Below are 22663 nucleotides of genomic sequence, written 5' to 3'. Positions count from 1 at the left end.
TAAAACTATGAAATTCTTAACCTGAAACTGGAGAAAGTTGGTCACAGTGGTGTGTACATGTAATCCCAGCTATTTGAGAGGCTGAGGCAGAAGGATCACTGGTACCTAGGAGTTTGAGCCTGGGCAACATAGAGAGACTCCATTTCAATTAAAACAAAACATAAAAACAAAAAACAGAGGAAAAGCCTCAGAACATTTGATTTAATAATAATTTCTTGAATGACACCAAAAGCACAGGCAACAAAAGCAAATAGATAAATTAGACTTCATCAAAATTAAAAGCTATTGTCGATCAAAAGGACATTATGAAGACAGTGAAAAGGTAACCCACAGAATAGGAGAGAGTATTTGTAAACTATATCTGATAGGGGGTTAGTATGCAGAGTATATAAAGACCTCCTATGATATAACAATAACAAAAACCCAAATAATTCAGTTTTAAAATGGGCAAAAGACTGGGTGCGGTGGCTCACATCTGTAATCCCAGCATGTTGGGAGGCCAAGGCAGGAGGATCACTTGAACCCAGGAGTTCGAGACCAGCCTGGGCAAGATGGCAAGACTCTGTCTTGAAAAACTAAATAACTAAATAAATAAAATAAAATAAAATAAATATGGGCAAAAGACTTGAATTGATATTTCTACAAAGAAGACACACAAATTAGCCAATAAACAACTTAAATCATCATCTGTTTGCTCATCATTAATAATCAGGAAATGCAAATTGAAACCACTATGAGCTACCAGTTTATGCCCATTAAGATGACTATAATAAAACAAACAAGCAAATAACAACAACAACAACAACAAACCCCCCAAAGTAGCAAGTCTTGGCAGGGAGAGAGGGAATTCTTGTGTATTGCTTATGAAAATGTAAAATGATGAGGTCACTGCGGAAAACAGTATGTGGTTCCTTAAAAAAAAAAAGTAAACATAGAATTACCATATGATCCAGCAATTCCATTTCTGGGTATATATCCCCAAAAAGTTGATAGCAAAGAGAGACTTGAACAGACACTTGTACACCAATGTTCATAGTAGCATGATTTACAATAGCCAAAAGGTGGAAACAACCCAAATGTCCATCAATGAATAAATGGGTAAATAAAATGTAGTCTATACATACAATGAACTAGTATTCAGCTTTAAAAAGGGATAAAATTCTAATAGATGTTACAACATGGGTGAACCGTGAAGATATCATGCTATGTGAAATAAGCCAGATACAAGAGGAAACGTATGATTCCATTTATATGAGGTACTTAGAATAGTCAAATTTGTAGGGAAGGAAAGTAGAATGGTGGTCATCAGGGGCTGAGACAGGGAGAATGGGGGGTTTCTGCTTAATGGGTGTAGAGTTTCACTTTAGGGTCATGAACGACTTCTGGGGATGCATAGTGGTGATGGTTGCACAACAGTGTGAATGTACTTAATGCCACCAAACACTTAAACATGGTCGAAATGGTAAATTTTATGAATATTTTACTGCAATAAAAATGCATTTTATATATTATTAATTTGGATTTTACTAAAAGCAGACACTGTGAGACAAGAATTTGAGAGTAATTCGTTTATTTGGTATTGAAATCGGCCTTGCAAAGATTATGACAGTGAGAGAAATCTAACATGGCTGACTCCATCTTGCTTCTGACTTCACAGGCTGGCTGTCTTTGCTCATTCTGGGCATAGGCCAAGCTAACCATGGGAGGAATTTAGTCTATAGTTTAACTTGAAAGCGAAGATGATAGTAGCCCTTCCCTAGAACTAACCACTCCTTGCTCAGGGGTGGAAAACTAACAAAAGGCCACGAGACTAAGATGATAGAAGACCCTGAACTCTGCTAATATGTGGGCATAGCTTCCATAATCATTTACTGCTCAGGAGTCATGTAGCAAAAGGTCACAAGATTTGTGACTTTCCCAATTGCTCCCAAAGATAACATGACTATTGTAGAACCTAAGAGTGGTCTTTTGAGAGATTTTTCAGGTTTTTGCTCTCTGGCAACTGACTGACCCTACCTAGACCTGTGACTCATGACTTACTTGGTCCTGTGACCCCCACCTCTCTGAGGCCAACTTAAGGCATGAGGACCATCTCCCATACCCCTATGATTTCATTTCCAACCAGTCAGCAGTATCAATTCCCTAGCCCCCTGCCCACCAAATTATCCATTAAAACCCTAGGGTCTGAGTTCTAAGGGAGATTGATTTGAGTGATAGCTCCAGTTCTTCTGCCTGGCCAGCGTTTTGTTAATTAAACTCTTTCTTTACTGCAATACCATGGTCCCAGTGAATTGATTTTGTCTGTGCAGCTGGCAGGAAGAACCTGTTGGGTGATTACAGTATCTCAAGAAATATTGCTGGTGAGTGGGCAAGAGAGGCAAGGAATCGAAGACTAATAAGTGGTCTGTGTTACCAAGCCAGTTACTGTAATGGACAATTGGAACTTAATCCAGCTGGCAGCTCTGGAGATCCAGAATAACACAAACCTCAGAGCTATTTCCCCAGCGGGTGAATGAGCTGAAGTCTTGCCTTACGAGTTCCCATCAGTCATTTTTTATGGAATGCTTCCCAGATATCTGTTCATTTCCCTAAGCCTGGTGCAGCAAAGCACACTCCAGTGGTCAGAGAAAGTCTTTGGTCAAAGGGACCCTGATGCTGGCAGGTGGACATCATAAAGGCTAAGACATTGGCAGCATCTACCTGTATTTATTTATTTATTACAGACACGATCTTTCTCTGTCACCTCTGCTGGTGTGCAGTGACATGATCACAGCTTACTGCAGCCTTGACTTCCTGGGTTCAAGCAATCCTCCTGCCTCAGCCTTCCAAGTAGCTGGGACAACAGACATGTGCCACCATGCCTGGTTAATTTTTTATTTTATTTTATTTCTTTATTTTTTGTGGAGACGAGATCTTGTTGTGTTGCCCAGGCTTTGATGATATATTTAATTTAGACTTTTTTTTTCTCTCTACTAATTCAAACTAGATCAGCATTAATTAATTTAAATTGGAAAATGTTTCTTGACTATGCAGATCTTGAATGGCATACTATAGGACATATGGAATGTGCAGTATATATTAGACGTCACGCCATCCCCTTCCTGTGACTGCTCGCATCTCTAGCCTGTAGCATGGTCAGCTTTGGACCAAGTCTTCACTTTGCAATGGACTCTTCATCCCCTGCTCTAGTAAGAAAGAGCACACAATGGCCTTTCTTTTACAGGAAGAAAAACTTGGGTGGAAAATCTGGGTTTTCTTCTGAATGTCATTAAATCTCATTTAATTCATTTTGTATCCTCAAACATTCCACATGTATCAACAGCTCTTCCCGTAAATATTAAATAAAAGGAGGTAAGAAAAAAATGGGAGGCAATGGCATTGAGAAATCTCTTGGAGGCAAGCCGAGAGAACAAGCCTCCTGACTGAGAGTTTCTGAGGGCTGGCAGAGCCAGGAAGAACAAAGCGAAACTGTGGTTGTCGAGCAGTGAGAATGATTAAGGCTTTTATTTACATTCCAATGAATTTCAGGGACAGCTCTCATTGTGCCACTATTTATTGTGGAGTTGTTTGAAACTTTTCAACTTTCTCTTTGGTATTTTTACCCACTTCCTGATTCTTGTTGTGATTAACAGTAAAAGCAAACTTAACCAAACAAAAAGCTTTTAGGAAACCATAAACTGGTTATATGGTTTCAAGGTGGTCTTGGGGTCACATAAATTCTTCTGATGCCTGGGGCGCAGGAGAAGATGAAAATCTTTATGGAAACACCCCTGAAAATGGAAGCCGATGGTCCCACCTCAATAACAAGGGAATAAGGAGTTTACCACACCTTTTATCCTTGACACCCATTGGGCTACAAGTTGCCAGTCTGGCTTACAGCTGAAGAAATTTCCACCACCTAAAGAGTGGGAATTCAAGAAGATGGTCTCTTGGCATACTAAGTTGAAATCAAAACCTTCTCCATGGAAACGTTTTGAAACGTTATGTTTAGGTTCTAAGTTGCTGACAGTAAAGTTGCAGTTTAAAGAGGTTTTATGGTCTGAAGATGGTAAATGGTAAATGCCATACCATTTCTCACTTTTGAGACCTAACCCATTTTTATGTCAAGAAATTCCTTATATGTAAGATTTAGTGAGTGCAAAAAATGTCAACAACCATTGTGGAGATTTTTCATTCTGTCTGCCTGCCTGGCTTGTATTCTTAGATGCACATGTACATTTAAACATGTGTAAACGTATACATGCCCTTCCTGAGGTAAGAATACTTGACTGAAAACTGTGGTATATAGGAATAAGCTATTCAAACTTAATTGTGTACTTATTCCTATACAATCCTTTTCTCACAGCTCAGGACTGTCTTGGGTTGGTGTTGCCATCTAGTGGCCAATATGGGAAACTGGCAAATGCATGACTTCTTCCCTCCTTTTCCTTCTTTCTTTCTTCCTCTCTCATTAGCGTGAAGAACTTGGTATACACCAGACTTTCTGATGCTCATCATGAACAGCTTAGCAAAAGCCTCTAAAGATAATGTCATTCTTACACAGATGGATAGACACAACACACACACAGATACACACACACACACACACACACACACGGACACATACAGCCTCTCTTGCAAGCCCCTTTCATTTACAACCTTCCCTCCCAACTGTTGCTAATTGTATCTGTCTGGGTCTCCCACAAGGCAATTTTGTCATCTCTATTCTCTCTCCTTCTTCTTGTTCTTAATTTGTGAACCCCTTCACTCAAATTAATAAAAGCTGTATTTTTATTTTTATTTTTTTTGTGTCTTTGTCACCCAGGCTGGAGTGCAGTGGCATGATCTCAGCTCACAGCAACCTCCACCTTCTGGGTTCAGGTGATTCTCCTGCCTCAGCCTCCTGAGTAGCTGAGATTAGAGGCATGCACCACCATGCCCGGCTAATTTTTGTATTTTTAGTAGAGACACAGTTTCACCATGTTGGCCAGGCTGGTCTTGAACTCCCGACCTCAGGTGATCCGCCTGCCTTGGCCTCCCAAAGTGCTGGTATTACAGGCATGAGCCACGACACCTGGCCAAAAGCCATATGTTTTCAGAAGTAATCGGACACACTGAAACTAGTGTTAAAAACTTTAAAACTTTTGTGGAGCCCCAGAAGTGTCCTTTTAGAATCTTTAAAAGGTTTAAAGGGAGTTCCTTCTTACCTCTCAATTAGATAGACCTGCTTTTAGTTGATTGTCAGTATTTAAGGCAAAATTATAAAATCACTTAATATATGTGTACTTGCTTACATTTGCCAAAGTAAAACTGGTAGAACAAGTCAAAAACTGATAAAAATGATTTTCTGTGGGGATGGAAGAGAACGGGGTCTAGGACAGGAATAGAAGAGAGACTTCTCTGTTTATAGTTTGTTTATAAAAGTAGCTCTTTGGTGAATAATTCACCCATTTAAAGTTTACAATTCAGTGCTTTTTATTTTCATTTATTTACTTTTTAGAGACAGGATGTTGCCCAGTGGAGTGCGGTGATGTGATCATAGCTCACTGCAGCCTCGAGCTTCTGGGCTCATGTGATCCTCCTGCCACAGCCTCCAGAGCAGCTGGTACTACAAGCGTGCACCACCACGCCAGGCTAATTTTGTTTTTTGTTTTTTTTTTTTGTAGAGATGAGGGCTCACTATGTTGCCCAGGCTTAGCCTCAAGCTTAGCTTGAACTCTTAGTCTCAAGCAATCCTCTTGCCTTGGCTTTTTAAAGCATTGGGATTACAGGTGTGAGCCACCATGCGTGGCCAATTCAGTGACTTTTTAGTAGACTTATAAAGTTATATGACCATCACTACAATCTAATTTTAGAACATTTTCATGAGCCCAAAAAGAAACTTTGCCCTCACTTACAGTCACTTCCCATTCCCACCCCATGCCTCAAACTCCTGGGCTCAAGTGATCCTCCCACCTCAGCCTCCTGAGCATCTGGGACTGCAAGTGTGTGTCACCACACCTGGCAAACTTTTATAAAATAATGGCTTTCGCAGAGACAGAACCTTGCCATATTGCCCAGGCTGGTCTTGAACTCCTGGCCTCAATCAGTTCTCCCACCTTCGTCTCCCAAAGTGCAGGGATTACAGGCATAAGTCACTGTGCCTGGCTAATAATAATGTTTTAGTATCGGCTTATTAATTGTAAGAAATGTACCATACTAATGTAAGGTGTCAATAACAGAGGAAATTAGTAAATGAGATATATAGAAACTCTCTGTCCTATCTTCACAAGTTTTCTATAACTCAAAAATTATTCTGAAATCAAAAGTTATTTTTAAAAGCCTATCTTTCCTCTATTGAATTGCGTTTTTACTTTTGTCAGAAATTAACCAGGCATATTTATTTAGGTCTTTTTCTGGCCCATTGATACATGTGTCTCTATCTCTGCCATTACCACACAAGTTTGATTACTGTTTCTATATAATGTCTTGAAACTGGGTAGACTGATTATTTCCCACTTTATTCTCCTTTTTCAAAATTGTTCTAGTCTAATTTCTTTGCCTTTCCATACATTTTAAAACAGTTTCTCTATATTAAAAAAATCTGGTTAGGTTATTGATAGGATATGCTATTTGTATATCAATTTTCTACCTTTTTATCAAGTAGGGAGAAGCGACGTCTCTACTATGTTGAGGCTTTCAATACATGGACATGATATGTCTCTCCATTTATTTAGATAATCTTTGATTTCTTTCATTAGCATTTTGCAGTTTTCAGCATACAAGTCTTATCTTGTCTGTTAGATTTCTACCTAAGCATTTTATTTTGGAAGAGCAATTGTCAATGGTACTGTATTTTAAAAACGGTATCCACGTGTATAATTGATTTTTGTACCTTTATTTTGTATCCTATGATGTTGCTGAACTCACATATTAATTTAAGGAGGACTTTTTGTGTGTATAGATTCCTTGGGATTTTTCTACATAGCCCATCATGTCATCTGCAAATGCGAGCTGTTTTATTTCTTCCTTTCTAATCTGTATGCCTTTTATTACCTTTGGCTAGAGCTATATCAAATAAGTGAGGTGAGAACAGACATTCTTGCCTTGTTCCCTGTCACAGGCAGAAAGCATTCAGTCATTCACATTAAGTATAATGTTAAGTGTAGTTTTTTTTTTTTCTTTTTCTTTTTCTTTTTTTTTTGACACAGAGTTTCACTCTTGTTGCCCAGGTTGGAGTGCAGTGGCAAGATCTTGGCTCACTGCGGTCCCCACTTCCCGGATTCAAGCAATTCTCCTGCCTCAGCCTCCAGAGTAACCGGGAGTACAGGTGCCTGCCACCACATCTGGCTAATTTTTGTTGTGTTTTTCGTAGAGATGGGGTTTTACCATGTTGGCCAGGCTGGTCTTGAACTCCTGGCCTCAGAGAGTGATCCTCCTGCCTCGGCTTCCCAAAGTACTGGGATTAGAAGCATGAGCCACTGTGCCCGACCAAGTGTAGTTTTTGTAGATGCTCTTTATCAAGTTGAAAAGGTTTCCCTCTACTCTTATTTTTCTGAGGGTGTTAAATGATTGTGAAGTGTGTTTTCTGAATCAATTGATATGATCATGCTATTTTTCTTGCTTAACCTGTTAATATGATATTATATTAATGGATTTTCCAACGTGGAACCAGCCTTACATCCCTTGAGTAAACTCCAATTGGTCATGATGTATAATTCTTTTTACGCATTGCTATGTTCTAGTTGCTAATGTTTTCATAAAGAGTTTTGTGTCTGTATTAATAAGGTAATTGATTTGTAGTGTTCTGTTTAATACTGTTTTTGTCTTCTTTTGCTATCAGGTAATACTAGTTTTATGAAATAAATTGGGAAGTGTTTCCTCTTTTAGTTTTAAATGAGATTGTATAGAATTCATGTCAAATCTTTAAACGTTTGGTAGAATTTTTCAGTGAATGTAGAGTTTTTTGGGGGGAGATAATTAAAATTTAATTTTCTTAATAGTTACAGGGCTGTTTAAGTTCTCTATTTTATATTGGGGTAGTTAGGGTAGTTTGTGTTATTCAATGGTCCATTTCATCTAAATTGTCAAATTTATATGGGTAGAGTTGTCTGTAGTATTTCCTGGTTATTCTTTTGATGTCTGAAGGGTCTGTATTCACATCCTTGTTTCATTCCTGATGTTGGTAATTTGTATCCTTTCTCTCTGTTTCTTTGCTGGTCTCGCTAGAGGATTGTCAATTTTATTGATCTCCTCAAAGAACCAGCTCTTTGTTTCATTGATTTTCTGTATTTTTTTGTTTTGTTTTTAATTGCACAGATTTCTGTTCTTATCTTTATTATCTCCTTTCTGCTTGCTTTGGGTTTATTTATTTATTTATTTTAATTTTTATTTTTTTGAGACGAAGTCTTGATCTGTCGCCCAGGCTGGAGTGCAGTGGCATGATCTCAGCTCACTGTAACCTCTGCCTCATGGGTTCAAGTGATTCTCTTGCCTCAGCCTCCCGAGTAGCTGGGATTACAGGTGCATGCCACAACACCCCGACTAGCCCAACTAGCTTTTGTATTTTTAGTAGAGACGGAGTTTCACCCTGTTGGCCGGGCTGGTCTCAAACTCCTGACTTCAAGGGATCCGCCTGCCTTGGCCTCCCAAAATTCTGGGATTACAGGTGTGAGCCACCGCACCCAGTCGTTGCTTTGGGTTTATTTTGTTTTTTTATTTTTCCCTAGGTCTTTTGAATTTGGGGGAAAATTTTTAATATATTAATTTTGGGCCATTAAGGGCTTAAATAATGTTGAATTATAATTAGCTGCACAAGTAAATCTGTGGATTTCTTTCTTTCTGCCTCACTTAAAATCAGTCTGGTAAGGAATGTGTCTTTCTCTAACCATTCCTCATTTTGCAGGTTCTCATTCCCAGAGTTGTCTGCCTTATTTTTCTAGGTCTTGAGGAGGTAGCTTAGAGATTTTTCTGTTTCCTAATGTATGTTTTGAGATTTTCCTCTTTGCTGATGTATGGATTTAGTTTATAAATTTCCCTCTCAGCATTGCTTTAATTGTATTTTACACATTTTGATATATTGTATTTTCATTTTTATTCGGTTGAATTAAAAAAAATTCTCTTGAGAATTCCTCTTTCATGCAAGTATTATTTAGAAGTGTGTTGTATAGCATTTAGATGTTTGGAGATCTTTCTGTTATTATTCTGTTATTGATTTCTAGTTTGATTCTATTGTGGAGAACACACTCTATATTTAAATTATTTTACTTTGCCAAATAGTATTGCACTGTAAGACTATACCACATTATGTTTATCCATTCATCAGTTGATGAATGTTTGCGTGTCATATGGTAGTGAATTTGGAATCATGTAAATGTTTTACAAATTCAAAAAGAAAAAGAAAAAAGTAATCTCTAAAATTTAAAACATTTTAGAAATTCCTAAATTTCTAAGTTCCTAAATTTGTTGTGGCGAGGGTTGCACAACTCTATATTAAAAAACATTAAATTGTGTAAGTTGTATACTATATGAATTCATTATCAACAAAGCTGCTATTTAAAAAGTGGAGCTGGATGTGGGAAATTATACCTGCAATCCTAGAACTTTGGGAGGCCAAGGTGAAAGGATTGCTTGAGGCCAGTTTGAAGTTTGAAACTAGACCGGGCAACACAACAATACCTTGTCTCTACAAAAAAAAAAAAAAAAATTACCTGAGTGTGGCCATGCTTGCCTGTATCTCCAGCTACTCCGGAGGCAGGAGTGGGAGGATCACTTGAGCCCAGCAGTTCAAGGCTGCTGTGAGCTACATTTTTGTTTATGTTAAAAATTGTTTACAAAATTACCTTGGGCCAATGTATAATATCTGGATTCCTGCTAAAATTCAAAGAGTTCAAAACTTTGAGAAATTTTAAAGCAGGATGTGTTATTCTATTTTGGGGACTCTGTTATCTGCCATTAATCCACATGTCTATTTTTACCAAGATGTCAAATCTTAGGGATTTGTTATACGCTCAGAACTACAGTGCTAGTAGAAAGTTAGCTTTTTAAAACATGCAGCTTGTGGAAGATGCATGACTAAGGAAATCACTAAATCTCTTAAGATAACAATTTTTGGATGATTCTACATCCCCGAGAATCTCTTATCTGATTTAAGTTCCTCAGTAAATCAAAATATTTGTTCTAAGGTTGACGACAAACTTGGAGGGTTTCAACAGATGAGATCTTAAATAGCTCTGGGACACTCCAGATTATGTGAAACAAAACAAAACAACATAAAAAATAACTACAATGTCTCCAGGGTTTTATAAAATTATAAAAAGAGCTTTTATTTGCTTAGTTATATATTTGACTAACCCTATTTACAGAAATACTTCTGAAAGCAGCATTTATGACCGGCTGAGACATCACACAAATATGACTCAAGTATTACGCCAAAAGCTCTTGATTTCAGTTTGTTATCAGGAATTTAAGTGCTTTTTAAAAATTTTTTCTTGGCAGCTATCGCTCTTGCTGATACCATCATGGCTGCCATCTGCTACACCTGCTCCTCCCTCTTGATGAAGTTCTGTGTGTGTATGATTTGACGACATGGTGAAAGCAAAGCATTGCGCTGGGTTCCCTTAATAACAGCTTAGTAACAAACACAAGGCATCTGTATTCCAGACGGATTTTCATGGACCTCCTGTCTGTTATGCTCAATGTAATCTATAAAAATATTCTTGAGGAAGCTTAGGAACATGTCTTAGGCACCCACATGTTTAATAATTAACTCTCTTCCTCTTCTCTACACCCATATGACAAAGCAAAATTTGTAAATCATTTCAACTGAGTAATTGAGAATGTATGTAAGACATTCTTAAGTGACTTAGGGCTGGATCTGTTTCTCCACAGAGCTTCTAGGTAGGATCACCATAGAAAGTGCCTTATTAGATTCTATCCTTGTCTGTTTTTTCCTGCTGTAACCGAATACCACAGACTGGGCAATTTATAATGAACAAAAATTCAGTGGCTCACAGTTCTGGAGGCTATGAAGTCCAAGACTGAGGGGCCAGAATTTGGCAAGGGTCTTCTTGCTATGTCATTCCATGGCAGAGGGCAAAGAGATGGCAAGAGATAGGGAAAGGGGTCAAACTCATCATTTCATAAGGAATCCACTACTGTGATACCAAACCCACTCTCATGAGAATGGCTTTAAAAAATTCATGAGGGTAGAGCCTCATGACCTAATCACCTCTTAAAGATCTCCCCTCTCAACATCTCCACACTAGGGATCAAGTTACCAGCAGGTGAACTTTGGGGGTCACATTCGAGCCATAGTCAATCCCTATGACCTAGAGTGTATATGATCCTTAGGAATGGAGACTGAGCAGGTGATATTAATTAGTAAGCAAAGTATTTGAATGTCTCTTAAAGATTGGCATTTCTTAATATTTTCCTGCCACTTTCTTTCCCTCAGGACATTCATTTTAATAGTTTCAGTATCTATCTATATGTTGATGACTGTCAATTATATAATTTCAATGCAAAACTCTTTCATGAGATGCACATTTACATAATCAAATAACTCTTTGTCTTAGTTTGGGTTACTATAACAAAAATGTCATAGAGTAGATGGCTTAAACAATTTAAATTTGTTTCTCACAGTTCTGGGTACTGGGAAGTCCAAGATCACTGTGACAGTCTATTCGGTGCTGTTAGGACCTGTCTCCTGGCTTGCAGATGATCACCTTCCTGTTGTATCATCACATGGTGGGGACAGAGATCATCTGTCTTGTCTCTCTCTCTCTCTCTTTTTCTTTTCTTTTTTTTTTTTTTTCTGAGACAGGGTCTTGCTCTGTTGCCCAGGTTGGAGTGCAGTGGTGTAATCATGGCTCACTGCAGCCTTGCTGTCAGGCTCAGATGATCCTCCTGCTTCAGCTTCCTAAGTAGCTGGGACATGACCATGCGCCACCACACCTGGCTAATTTTTTGAAATTGTTATTTGTAGAGATGAGGTCTCCCTATATTGCCAGGCTGATCACAAACTCCTGGCATTAAATGATCATCACATCTTAGCCTCCCAAAGTGCTGGGATTACAATGTGAGCCATCATGGCTGGCATCTGTGTTTCTTCTTATAGGGACACCAGTCTCATTAATGAGGGCTCTCCCTTCATGACCTAATTATCTTTGAAAGGCCTCACCTTCAAATAGCATCATATTGGGAATTAGGCTTCAACATGTGAATTTTGAGGAATACAAACATTCAGACCATAGCATTGTTAGGCAGCTCATCTTGGATATCATGTAGCAACTCTGCAGAATTTATCATTGCTTTCCTTCCTTCCCAAAGTGCTACTGCTTTAGAAGGTGTTTCTTATCCTACTAGATGACACAACCATCCACTTAATTTCTTAAAGCAGCTATCAGAATTTACGTCTTCTTTCCTGCATCATTTCCCCACCATATATATCCATTCACTTTCTTCCTTAATATATCCAGAATTCATCTAATTCTCTTCATGTCTGCCGCCAGTGCCACTCTGAAAGTCTTCTTAGACTTCTCCTGGCCTCTGGTCCTGCTCCTTTCTACTTTTCTAGCTGCCGTCAGAAAGGTCTTTCTAAAACACAAATTGCATCCCCAGCTTGGCCTCTCCCACGGGTCCTTTATTGCCTTCTAAATAAACATCCATTCTGAGACCTGAAATTCTCACTGCCCTTTATGCCGTCTGGCCCTCTGCCCAGTTTCACCCACCTGTCTCTTAGCTTTAAGGTTTGAATCTACTACTTCCTTTGGGAAACATTTCCTGAATTCCTCGGACCAGGTCAGCTACTCTTCTCTTCCCACAGCTTGTCGTACTTATCCTTTATAGCACTCATACTGTTTTGTGTTTACTTGTCTGTCTTCTTTATTAGACAAGTTCCTTGATATAGGGAACTTGGTCTAGTTCAGCATTGCAATACAACTACCCAATAGGTGTTCTGTAAATATTTATTAAATGAGTGAATAAATGGATCCACCTCGACACATCACTAGCACGATAACTGGTATGTGTTTGTACCCTATAGCCACATAATAAAACCTGAAATAGGGAAATTTTACCAGTATGATTTTGTGATGCTGAAGAACAGAATCGTGAGCCATGAATGGCAACCTATGATTCTTGCTATACTCAGAAAGAATTGAAATGAAGCATACAAAGCATATAGGATGATTTATTCATCCATTAACAAACAAGTAATGAGGCCCTACTGTGTACCAGGCCTTGTAAGGGGCTTTGGAAGTACAAAGACGCCTAAAACCTGGTGACTGTCCGGCAGGAATTCACAGTTGAGTGGATGATAGATTCATAGAACACTAAAGCTGGAGGAAACACAAAGGAAATTCATTCTAGCCCCCGGATTTTACAGAGACCTGGATGATTTCTACAATGCCTTCCAAATTACTCAGTAATTACATAAAAAGAAAATGTTTTTCCTTAAAATATCAACACTTTTCCCCACCTCCAATTAATCTATGTCCTTAAAAAAGGAGCACTGTATCAGTGGGATTGAGATCACAGCCAACATAAGCTCATCTTAGAAGGAAAAAAAAAAATGTATGATTAGTCAAAGCTGCCTGGAAGGGAAAATTTCTATTTAAAATCCTGGCATTGGGCCAGGAGCGGTGGCTCATGACTGTGATCCCAGCACTTTCGGAGGCCGAGGTGGGTGGATAGCTTGAGCCCGGGAGTTTTAGATCAGCCTAGACAACATGACAAAATCCTGTCTCTACAAAAAAATACAAAAAATTAGCCAGGCATGGTGGCATATGCCTGTAGGCCCAGCTACTTGGGAGGCTGAGGCAGGAGGATCACTCCAGCCTGGAAGGTCGAGGCGCCAGGGAGCTGTGATCACACCACTGTTTGCACAATAGAGCAAGAACCTGTCTCAAATAAAATAAAATAAAATAAAAGTAAAGTAAAATAAAATAAAATAAAAATCCTGGCATCATAAATGCTTTAGAAAAAATAAAAAACCTGTCTGCGTAAAAGAATTCAAAATGACCCCATCTCTACTAAAAATACAAAAATTAGCTGGGCAAGGTGGCGGGCGCCTGTAGTCCCAGCTACTCGGGAGGCTGAGGCAGGAGAATGGTGTGAACCCAGGAGGCAGAGCTTGCAGTGAGCGGAGATCGCACCACTGCACTCCAGCCTGGGCGACAGAGCGAGACTCCATCTCAAAAAAAAAAAAAAAAAATTCAAAATGATCATTAATTAAACTCATCAAGCTATGTTTGCAGGATATGGAAAGAATGTGATTACACAATCATTTGACACAGGCATCTCATTGACCAGAAACTGGTTTTAAGAGTTTACCTCAGGTAGGGTAGTGTTATTAAGTTTGAATCAGTTTTTTAATGAAAGTTTTAGGACTTTCAGTAAAATGGCCATTGTGCACATTTTGATGTGTTGAAGTCAGTCAAAGATGGGCCAGATCGTTTGTCCCAGGTGAGATATGAGGACGTGGATGGTCAAAGGCTGCTTTTCTTGGACGAAACAGGGCTTATTCATGGGGCGTGTGCTGCGCCAAGGAGACGAGAGTAAGGCAGCCTAGAATTAAAAGGTTGAAAATATCCACATCTTCAAGTCAGAAAACTAAAAATGTTCACTTTATGGAGGACAACTGGTACCTTAAATATCTTGATTTCACTCACATGCCACCTGTTTCCTGGAGCTCTGAACAACCACAGGTGGGGCCTCACACATGCTATTTTTTAAAAAATTGTTATACTTTAAGTTCTAGGGTACGTGTGTACAACGTGCATGTTTGTTACATATGGATACATGTGCCATGATGGTGTGCTGCAACCATTAACTCGTCATTTACATTAGGTATATCTCCTAATGCCATCCCTCCCCCCTCCCCCCACCCCACGAAAGGCCCCGGTGTGTGATGTTCCCCTTCCCACACATGCTATTTTTACATTTAGAAGGTCATTGACCTTAAGAGATCTCACATGTGCAGAAAGTTATAGTGTGGAGTTTAAATCGATTGGTCATTGATGATGACCGCTACATAATCATACTATTACATAGGCATACATATACATATTACTATTATATATACATTATTACTTATATATGTTACTATTACAAATACATATTACTGTTATGTATGTATGTTACTTATGTACAGATACATGTACATTATTATACATACATATTGCTCATATATACATACATATACATTATTTTAACTACTGATAGCAATTTTAGTAACAAATCAGAACTATCCCTCAATCAAACTTGGGGCATGATTTTCCCTGCATTTTTGATTTTATAGTCAATGAGAGGAGAAAAAAAATGCTTTTCTTCTGGGTTTTTAGCAGAGTGACAGTGATACTGTTTCTTCAAGTAGAAAAGTCAAAAGTTCCATCTCATCTCAGAAATGCAAACAGCTTTTCATTTATATGTTGATTTCATGTGATCTGGAATGCAATGGAATTTAAATTAGACATGCTCACGGAAGAGAGAACAAAACACCCTGCATTTTCTAATTACATAAGCACTGAAGCTTGGATGATAGATGATGGGAAAAAACTCTCTAGGCAGAAATTGTGATGTGATTTCTTATTGCTCACAGCACTTATTACCTTACACATGTATTTTGAAACTTGTGCCTTCTTTCCTTCTATTATTGAATCCAGTCATTTGTCCTCTGCTATTCTCTACTTGTTTCATGCATATGAGGTTTATTTCCCTGTCTCAGTAATCAGGCTTCTAGAGATTAACGACTAACAATACATTGAAAAAAAAAGATAACTTAGTTTCTTCTTATATGTTGCATTTGAGGCTGTTTACTGTTATATTTTATGCAATCATAGAAATATATATGATTTTGAATCTGTTTATAAGTATAATTTATCTCAAATTTGAAACTATTACCTCAGTTTTCTAGTTGGGGAAACGGAGGCTTACTGTGGGTATATAACTTGCCCAAGTTCTCACTGCTGAGCTGTAGCGAGGCCAGGATTAGACGCCAGAGTCTCACTCCAGAGCCTGTATTTTTTCCTCCACCACACACTCCCTGTGTAAGCTCTACACCTTCTCCCCTAGCCGCAACACCCTCAACATCTAACAGAGGACTCAACCCATGGCGATTAGTCAATACATGCTTGTGGAATTGAGGCTCGCCCTGATGTAAACTTCTTCGCTATATAAAGTGGACAGGTCTTCAAAGGAAGTGGAAAACAAAGCAGACACATGAACCAAAAGGTGTCACGTGGGACCTAAACACCACACATTGCTTTCCTCAACACTTCCAGCCCAAAGAGGGAAAGACTTCAAAATTAATTCTGCGTAAGTGGGAAAAAGAACTCAAAGCAAATATTGCCAACTGACTTGAGAGACAACTAGGAAAGGATTTGGCTCCGAGTGAGCGGACATTCAATTTTGGCATCTATCCAGCTCTGAACGAAGGTCAGTTGTTTAAGATTGGGTCTCAAGGAAAGCCTGAGTGTCACAGGTGATTATCTTCAAACTTCCCCGACATCCCAGGAGACCCAATATTAGATTTAGAATGCTTTCCCTGAGATCATTTGCGTAAGCGTCGATGAGCCTTTTCCCAGTTTGGTTTTTATATTTGCAGGGTTTACTCCAGGGCACTATAGCACCAAGTTTTCCCAGGACATTTAAAAATCTCATTTCCCTACAGCAACACTTCCTTGTTTGTGTTCCTCTTGCACATCCTTCTTGGGGCACACAAGCCATCATTCTTGTTCTTAAGGAGGCAGCCAATTATGGATTTTTGTAATTAGGATTCTGAAACATGACATTTGAGACAGGCCTCCTTTTATCCAGAGATCCCTAGGGCGTAATCTAATTACCAACAAGGTACAATGCCCACAGTCTTGCAAAGAACTCTGGAGTAAAAGCTCTATATTGACCCGAGTCATTAATAACAGATCATTAGCTCATGAGCCAGCATTTATTGAACACCACGGAGTGTTGGATGTGCCACAGGATGGTAACAGAAGAATGAAGGTTCTCAAAAGATTCCCCCAGTGGGTGGGTGAGACAAATTTCCCATCTGGTTGTGGTGAAGCAATGGGGTTACCAGGGTCTACTCCATTCACATTCCAGTAAATATGAACAGGTTCTGTCCACCCTTCTACAAGAAAGGCAGCAAGTTTCCTGAGAAGGCAGAGTGGAGGGAATGCTAATGGTAAAGCATGAGGAAGAAGAGAAAAGAGCAGGTATGAATCCCCGACGATGGAAGTTTTTAGATGGTTCTATGGGGGACCAACACAATAACGATGTCCATCCTCTAAGAAGTCTCACGGGGAAATTTCTCCCCAGTTAAACTTACTCAGCCGTTCACCTGGGCACCACTCAGTACAAGGACTTTGTCTGTTCTTATCTTGGTCCCCTTTAGAATATTTGGCTGGCTTAATGTCTGAACCCTGAAACCTCCCTGGATCCTGGCTATCTCTGACATAGGAAATGCACAGTGCATTTGCTCCATCCTAGACTAAGCCTAGGGTTAACTCTCATGTCACTTGGAATACTTTTTTCTGGAAAAAAAATGTCTTTGAGTTTCTGTGACTCTGGTGACCTACTGGAATGCTAAGTACTGTTGAAAAACTGATCATTTTGTTGAGTAAAGTTGTCAAACATTTACTTATTCATTCAACAAGTGGTTCTAGAGTACTTATCATGTTGCCTGGCACTGTCCTAGGAGCTGGCAACACAGCAGGAGCAAAACAGACAAAAATCTCTGCCCTCATGGAGAGACAAAATAATTAGACATGAATATAGTATGCTGATGGTGTTAACCTCTAAGGAAGAAGAAAAGGCAGGGAAAGTGGGTAAGGAATTTATGAAGGGTGTGATGGGTAGGGCTGCAATTTTGAAAGGCTAGCCAGAAAAGGACTTCGGTGAAAACAACTTTTGAGTGAAGACAAGGAAAAGTCAAAAGAGTGAGTCACAAAAGCCATGTGGGTTATGGGTACACTAGGCAAATGAAAATGCAAGTATACAAGTTCTGAAGTTGGAGTATGACTGGAGTATTCCAAGAACACCAAGGAGGCCAAAATGTCTGAGTTGAATGACAGAGGGAGAGTGTGATGGGAAACAGGGTCAGAGATGAAGCTGGGGAGGGAAGAGAGCAGGTTGGAGGCAGGGAAGAGTGGGCAGGACTGTTAGGCCATTGAAAATACTTCAGCATTTACTCTGAGGGAGATGAGGGTCAACAGCACCTGCTATAGAGACAGTTTTCATTTAATGGAATTTTTGGTGAATAGATATGATGGATTCAATACTATGGCTAAGTGTCTAAGTTATTTTCATTTCCTAGACACTTAGCCATAGTATTGTATTGTATCTTTCATATCTATTCATATTTATATAATGCACAGATGTACATTTCTATAATGATAATGGGCCATTGAGGTAGTGTTATTTATTGACTACTTACTCAAATCTTGGCTTTCCCTCAGCTTCTAACATAGCCACAAATCTCAGTCCCTCACTGGATTTAGACTCCAATGTCACCTATTCAGAGAGGCCTTCTCTTACGACTCTGTCTGAAATGGCACCTCCTATCATTCTCCAGTCTCTGATCCTGTTTTATTTTTCCTTCAAAGTACTTAGATTTATGATTGTTATAGTACAGATGGGAATTACTTGGGAAGATTGGGGTTGAGTAGAATGACATGATGTACGTTCTGTTTTAACAACATCACTCCAGCTGCTGTGCTGATAACATATTGAGGGGAGGTAAGCGAAGAAGCAGGGAGACTGGTTGTTGGTAGAACACTGTTTCTCAATAGTTGCGATGTATTTGACAGTTTCTTTGGAAGAGCCTGTATACATGTTAATCCTGATATGCACCAGGAGTTTGTTATGGGTTTACATAGTCTCTATTCTTAAATTATCCTAAAAATTACAATGTAATGTCTGACGATTTCCCCCTGAAATTTTGGTCTAAATTATATTGGATAATAAAATAGACCTGGAGAAAACACTCCCCTAAACTGAGAAATAGCATTGTGCCAAGAACAGATGAATCGGCCGGGCGCGGTGGCTCAAGCCTGTAATCCCAGCACTTTGGGAGGCCAAGACGGGCGGATCACGAGGTCAGGAGATCGAGACCTTCCTGGCTAACACGGTGAAACCCCGTCTCTACTAAAAAATACAAAAAATTAGCCGAGCGAGGTGGTGGGCGCCTGTAGTCCCAGCTACTCGGGAGGCTGAGGCAGGAGAATGGCGTAAACCCGGGAGGCGGAGCTTGCAGTGAGCTGAGATCCGGCCACTGCACTCCAGCCTGGGCGACAGAGCGAGACTCCGTCTCAAAAAAAAAAAAAAATTCTGTAGTGATCTTTGACGTTCATGCTATCTTCCACTAAGATAAACAAATAGATATTAGATATATACAGACTCCATGACAAGGATTAGAGAGTACAGAATTTTCAAAGAGTCAGCCTCTTTCCATCACTTACTTACTCTGCCTCTGGGGCATCTGACACTTTCGGGCCCAGGGAGCTTCCTGAGGCTTGTCTTCCTTTGGATAGTTAGGAGCATAAAGGAAAACTCCCCTTGTCCGATGCTTTGGCCCTGCAGGATCTGGAATAGTAAGGCACTTCTGCAGAGGAGCAGGAACTGTAAAGCTTTGCACCAGCAAAGGATTTTGAATCTACGAAACTCACCTCAAGCATGTGAGGGTAGAGTCAAAGGCAGGCAGTGTAGTGGATGAAGGCATAAAGATTTCAATTCTGCCCAGTCACTAACTAGCTCCTAGTGACAAATGACTCATTTTCTCTTCATGGCCTGTATTTTTTCAACTTTAACCAGGGAAAGTCAAGATACACTAAATGAAAAAAGAGGTTGCATAATAATGGGTTTAGTATGATCCCATTTTCTTGTTTTAATAATATTAAAAAACCTTTTATTTGTGTTGTGTGTGTGTCACATAGGTATACCATACAGATGTATATGGAGGATATATACACACACAGATATACACATATGTATCCACAAATACATAGACTATAGATATACGTATGTAGATAAACACAAATAAATATTTTAACATATTTACTCTGGAGAGACAGGCAGAATTCTTGGATCTTTGGCCCCCAAGTCTCACTTTGTGTTGTTGGAGACAAACTAACTGGGGCCAGGGACTTCTCCTCTGCACGGGGAAGGATGGATCTGCACTCCATCTCAATTTCTCACAAGGCTACCAAGTGCTAGAATCCAAATCATGGTCCTAGAATCCTATAAACATCTAGCACCCATGCTCACCTTCTTGGAACCCAAGTTTGGATTATTTTATGCCATTTGCAAGAGCATCCCAATACTTGCCCTATAAAAAGGAAGAGTCATAAGGAGATAGAGTCCCTCTTCTGGAGCATAGCCCCACAGTGTGTCCCATATGTCCATTTGTACTTAGCCCAGGCTTGTCCATCCACGGAGAAAGGGCCCCTGCCACTGCTTCCCTTCTGCCCTAAATTCCAACCTGCACCACGTGACACTAACAGGTACTCCTGAGCTCTCGACTTAATCGGCAATCAAGGTGTTGATGTGAAAATGGAAGGGTTGGGGAGTGTTGGCTGGGAGTGAGTATGGAGGCAATGAAGAGAGAGATTATTAATCTTTTTGCTATATATTTTAGTATGATTTTACTTGTTAAAATGAGCATAGGTTTGTAAGTAAAAATCGAGTCAATAAAAGTGGGCACTAAAGGTACTAAGTATTCTTTCCAAATGCAAAGTCTGACCATATGTAAGGTACATGTTGACTTGTTGTGCTCCGGCCTTTCATGCCATTAGGAGCACCTGGTCAGGCACTTGTACTTTGCTTGTGCTGGTCTCAGTGATGGTTAAAAGATTAGGGCCATTTGAAGACAGACATTTTATGTTCCTGCAGATCTTTTAAAGGCTACTTACTCAAATCTTGCCTTTCCCTCTGCTCCTAACATAGTCACATGTCTACCTGTGCTTCTAAAGACACAAAAAGAGATAATTTTAGAAAGAAATTAAAGTTTTTGGATACCCTAGCCAAGGGTAAATTTAAACAATTTAAAAGATAATTGGACTGAAACTGGGTTAATAAAAACAGACTTTTGGAGCTCAGGGAATCACAGGGACAGGAAAACCGTTTGACAATGTCTGACCCTTCCACCCATCTATCTGCCCTCCAGCTTCTTTTTCTTCTGTGTTGATTATTCAGGATTACGTGGTTTACAAACCAGTTCTGACTTGGAAACTCTGCACCAGTTAAAGAGAAGAAAAGAAAAGAAAAATGCCCTTGTATGTGCCATTTGTGGCAGTCTCAGAGGTGAAGGATGCATTGACCTTCCTATTCCTGACATGCCATTTGAGGGAGGCTTATTTCTTATTCTCAATGGTTTCTTGAGACATTTGAATAATATTTTGAAAGTGGGCCAACTCATTTTTAAATAAAAGGCAATTAGGTTACCCCACCTCATTTTTTCTCACAAAGTAATATGCATAGCCATGTAGGACAATGCAAATTTTCCAGACAGATTTGGAATGAGCTGAATTATCTTCTCTCCTCAAATTGATTAATTACTCTAGGTTTCAAAGAGGAGGAACTTCCTGGTTCTTCAGTTGAAAAAATTTAAAAGCTTATGTTTAAAACAGGAAATCTGTGAAGTGGAAGAAAGGAAGTGAAGGAGAGAGAGAGGGAAGGAAAAAGGAAGGGAAGAAGGAATCCTTATTTGACCTGCACCCCTTTAGAACCCAACGTTAGTTCTAGTCTCCTCAGCTTCTTTGGATACTCATTTTCCTGTGCTGGGATTTCTACCTTTCTTCTTTCCCAAACTCAAAAACACAGTAACCATCTTGCTTTTAAGACATATCATATCATGTTTTTCAGTTTCTGATGTTGCTGCCAAAGGCAGTCAGCTCATTTGACTCTTATCTACTATGCTGCATTTGAGATTTTGTCAATGCCATTGAATACCAAGGGGAAGGCAAGAACCCGTAAATATGGCTGCACCAAAAAGGTAAGCATTTTGCGTGGTCCCCGTTGTTTGGATAAAGTAATCCAACAATTAATGTTGTTTTCCATTTAGCGAGCCTTCTTAAAAGGAAACTTAAAAGACTTGGCTTGAACAATGTGTGTGTGTGTTAGTTCAAATGGCAGGCAAACAATCAACATGGATTATGTAAGTATAGACTTTCTGTGGTTAAAAATTCAGAAATTTAACACAATGTACTTAGACTGTTACCAAGGCCTCTTAAAAACATCCAATCTGTTATTTATCACCTTGTCTTCCCTACTGTTATTTGAGAAACATTTTGGTAAAAGTAATTTATTTCATTTTTCCATCTCTTTTTCCATTTTTTTCAAGTTACTGTTTTACATATGATTTATTTATATTGGCTATTGTGGCTCTCAGACATCACAAGGCTTATGTTTGTGCATTTAAATCTTCTGGGACTCCACCAAAGCAACTGTTTTCATCTCATTTAATATTCATCCTTTCTATACCAATGAGTTTCTTAGGAGACTTTCCACAAGGTCCTTGGAGCTAGTGCATTTTCTTACAATTTTATCTTGAAATGATTTAGGACTTGAAATAATCATAAGAAAAAAAGAACACAAAGAAAGATTGTGAATGAGATATATAGCATGAATGAGATCATTAAAAATAAATATGTTTTAAAAGATCATGTCCATACATACGATTTCTGTAATTTAAAAAAGTTTCAGTAAACAT

This window comes from Mandrillus leucophaeus, unplaced genomic scaffold (assembly GCF_000951045.1).
Source record: "Mandrillus leucophaeus isolate KB7577 unplaced genomic scaffold, Mleu.le_1.0 Scaffold3, whole genome shotgun sequence".
Taxonomy (NCBI): Eukaryota; Metazoa; Chordata; class Mammalia; order Primates; family Cercopithecidae; genus Mandrillus; species Mandrillus leucophaeus.
This window is presented reverse-complemented; position numbering follows the sequence as displayed.